This window comes from Myotis brandtii, unplaced genomic scaffold (genome assembly GCF_000412655.1).
Source record: "Myotis brandtii unplaced genomic scaffold, ASM41265v1 scaffold136, whole genome shotgun sequence".
Classification (NCBI taxonomy): domain Eukaryota; kingdom Metazoa; phylum Chordata; class Mammalia; order Chiroptera; family Vespertilionidae; genus Myotis; species Myotis brandtii.
In genome coordinates this window covers 5227275-5231375 of record NW_005354829.1, presented here as the reverse complement: position 1 = coordinate 5231375, position 4101 = coordinate 5227275, and the positions used below count along the sequence as shown (strand labels likewise).

At 45.0% G+C, this 4101-nt stretch overlaps 1 long non-coding RNA gene across 1 annotated transcript; it reads right to left on the bottom strand.

Moving 5' to 3' along the window:
- Positions 1 to 2013: 2013 nt before the first annotated feature.
- On the bottom strand, positions 2014 to 4048 carry LOC106725097. The gene is made up of 2 exons (XR_001360972.1): positions 3086 to 4048; positions 2014 to 2879 (listed from the first exon to the last, which is right to left on the bottom strand). It is a non-coding gene; the product is annotated as an uncharacterized LOC106725097 (long non-coding RNA).
- Between the last annotated feature and the right edge of the window lie 53 nt (positions 4049 to 4101).

Here is a 4101-nt window from a genome sequence, read left to right as displayed (position 1 = left end):
GGACTCTCACGAATGCTACTTGCAGGTGAATACAGAATTTCCTAGCAGAGTGTGCTCACTGAGAACGATACCGTGTCTAAACTACAGCCACTCTCCTGAGACTCTTACTGCCCTGACTACAAGGGTAGAGGTTACTGCAACACAATGGGGAAAAATGTGTTGTGGGGAGGGGGAGATAGGTGAGGAATGTCTGTAATGGAATTCAACCTCGCCCACTCTAGAGCTTGTCTTCAGAGGGTTGGAACCACCCGAGAAAATGGTAACCAAAGGAAGCACTTGTCTTAGCAGAGCAGGGCAGCTTCCTGGTGCTTTCTCTCACCCTCGCCATTGTCCTAGGCGGGGTGAATAAATGGAGCAAGTGCTGGCACGTGGATCAAGCTCCCACAAGGCCAGGGAAGAAACCATGTCTGCTTTATTTACCATTGGTATTCCAAGCATCAAGATCAGTACCTGGCACACAGCACATAATACATATTTATTGACTGATTGAAAAGTAGACACTCAATGGGAGTTGTGTGTGTGTGTGTGTGTGTGTGTGTGTGTGTGTGTGAACAAAATGATCCTCTCTCTATAGTTAGAGAGATAAATAGAGAGATAGATACAGATATATCAATCCCTAATCTTGTGTCATAGTTGGACTCATGGGAATTAAAAAAAAAATTATTTTAACTGAATTTTAAAGATGACTCTAAACATCTAATTTACACGATATCTTTAGGAATGTATTAGATTTTACGGTTGGAAAGACCCAGGCTTTTAAAGTTACAAGTAGAATGGTATTTAGGCCAGGACTTAAAATGTATTTCTAGACTTAAAACCCTATGTTCTATGTGTCCTCTAAGAATTTTCTAGATAATATGATGGTTGTAGAGACAGAACAAAGAAACTCTCATTTTTAAACCTGCCTTTATGATACAGCACAAGAGATGGTTTACTTGGATGATGGCTAGTTGACAACAGTTTATTTCAGATGAATTGGCAAATTTTGTGTCTCATTCTGTCGTCCATGTTATACCAAGCACCCTGTTGGTGCTCAGATGGTAATAAAACAGCAATGCATGCCCATATCAGATGTCCCAGATGTTCAATGGTGATTAGCATTATTAACATATGCAGATAAGTAGATTATAAATAGGGGGAAAATTAGCTTTAAATTGAAGTTAAATGATAGCTTAGAGGTGAGCTAGTCATTTTGTTGGTGGATCAGATACCAGCTTTAAATTGAAGTTAAATGATAGCTTAGAGGTGAGTTATTTTGTTGGTGGATCAGATACTATTATGCCTTACCTGAGGTCATTGGTGCAATTTACTATCACAGTAGAGCATTCAGAAAAAGAGAGCTGGGTTGGCATCTGCAATTCATAACTTTCTGGCTGTGGGGTCTGGGGTTCCTGCCTGCTGCCCATGCTTTGAAGGGCCTTGCCCTAGCTTCACCCTTTCACAAGCCTCAAGGAGTTCCCAACTCTCTGAGCACCCGGAACCCTGGAACTTACTGTCCTGCCACTTGGAGGCCTGATCTTCCAAGGCTGGACCAGGGCTGCAGGACTCACCAGGGTGGCTTTTGTGAGGGGTCTGATGGAGTTTCAATGTGGAGGCTGGGGTGTCCTCATGGGTGTGAGCCTTTTTGTGGTATGGGATGGAGCTGAGATGGGAAGAATATGGGGTGCGAGTTTCAGGCCGGAAGCCAGTACTCCCTGCAGCACCATGTCCGGTTAACTCATAGCTTTACATATGTGTGATAGGGTGTATGGATCTCCTTTTGTTAGCTTGTCCCAGGCCCTTCCAAAGTTAAAGGCAGGCCTGGAACTAGGGCAAGTCAGGTCTCCTCTTTTAGTCTCAGTTTCCTCATCTGTAAACAGGATAATAACTGTTCCACTAACCTCGAAGGAATAGGATGATGAGAATGATCTTAAAAATAACTACCATTTGTTGAGTGCATACAATGGTTCAAGCAGTATGTGGGGCACTTTGCATACATTATAATAGAGTCTTACAAATCTTCAGGGCACGCAGTTCTTGTGCATTTTTTATAGAACAGAAAACAGGCTCAGAGAGGTTTTCTCTCCCAGCCCTGCCCCCCACTGCCAGGGACACAAGTGAGATACTATATGTAACAATCTCATACACACAATGTAATACCACAGGTATTCATTCATTTACACTGTGTCTTTGGAAATAGCAGTGAACAAAAGGAACAAAAACCATTGACTTCCGCAGCATACATTATAGTGGAGGAAGACAAACAATAAATAAAACAAATAGCTAAAATGATACAATATGTTAAGATGGTGGCAAGGAAGGGAGAGAACTAAGGCATAGATGTGACAGGGAAAATGACACTTGAATAAAGACGTGAAGGAGGTGAGGAAACAACATCCTAGGTTTTGTTCTGTTTTTGGTGGGTAGGGGGGAGTGTGGGGCTCATTCCGGTGGCAGAGGACCAGCAAAGGGAAAGGCCATGAGACTGGAGCTTGCTCATTGTGTTTCAGAAACAGCATGGAGGCCAACGGGGCTGGAAAAAACGAGGAAGGGATACAGTAGTAGGAGATGGTCAGAGAGAGAAGGGGGGTTGGAACCGGATCCATAGGTATTTAGGCCATAGTAAGGACTCTGGCTTTTAGCTTAAATGAGATGGGGAGCTAGTGGATTATTTTTATTTTTATTATTATTTTTTAAGCAGAGGAGTGACTTGAGCTGGATTGAAAAGACTCAAAGTATACTGCTGGAGGCAAGCGCCCAAAGAGGAAGCTCAGGTGGGTGGTTATTGCAAAATATAGGCACAACTTGATGCTGACCAGGGTCATGGCAGTAGACGTGGTAGATGGAGGTTGGATTCCAGATAAGGTATTTTGAAGGTCGAGCCGACAGGTTTACTGACCCTGTGGGGTGTAAGAGAAAGGGAGGAGTCAAGAAAGACTGCAGTGTTTTTCAGCTGGGCCATTGGAAGGGTGTAGATGGCATGGACTGGAATGGGAAGGCTGTGGGAGGGCGCATTTGGGACAGTAATCTGGAGCCTGGTTTGCACATGTTAATTCTGAGACGTCTATCAGACACCAGATGGAGGTGTCAGGTATTATTTTTTCACCTCATCGGATTTGATTTTCTTCTTCTCTCCTTACAGTGCTATCATGGCACTTATTCGTGTTCTTTGCTTTCAAGGTGGTGGTCCATATCATAGAGAATTTGATGCTAGGGTTCAACCAAGGGGTGAAAGAAATAGGGGGAAGCAGTTTCAGCAAGAGGAATACAAAAGGGTCTACAGATCCAATTTTAACTTGGATCCGGTCTCACAGGGTTGCACAGCCCCTTCTCTAATTAGAAGCCACACAATTTGTTTCATGCCACACAGGTCACTTCAGGACCCCCCACCCCCCAAATGTTTGCTCATGAGTTTAAAATAAACTAGATGTTAAAAAGGTATGTTTGAAAATTTGAAAACAGTTCAATGTACTAGGTCATAAAAGTAACAATCCTCCTCTAAGTATAGCCTCCGCATAGACATCAAAACATGGACTTGTTGGGAAAGGAGGAGGGGGGAGACAGATAAAAATAAAACCCCAGGACCAGACCAGCAGAGCTGTTCCTGGTGCTTGGCTGACCTCACACACCTTGACCTGGCTCAGAAAGGGAGAGGGAGGGGGACGTGAAGCAGCAGGAGTGGTAACATCTTAAAGGGCTAGGTTTCAGTGCTCTCTGCACCAAGGGAGTCCCGCTGGACACTGTGGATAAGGACGTCTGCTCTGCCCAAGGCAAAGCCTGATTGGTCAATGTGTCCGGTTATGTCTCAAAACCTTCCAGGTCTCAAGAACACCTTTAAACCTGGCATGTTTTCGCGTCTGGGGTGGTGTTGGGTCTAGTGTTGACACTGGCACGTTTCCATCTCCTTAATTTCGTGGTCATTCAAGTGTCTGATGGTGCCAGCACGAAGGCTTACCCTGCAGCAAGTGACAAATCAACAAAATAAATCCTTAGAGGATTTATGGTCTCGGGAGCGGCTAGGCGCCAACCCCCGGGTTCAAAACGATTGCCCAGTGCGGTGCCAGGACACCGGGACCCGCGCCACCTCCTCGGGGCCAGGCTGTGCGGGGCTGGGACCCGCCC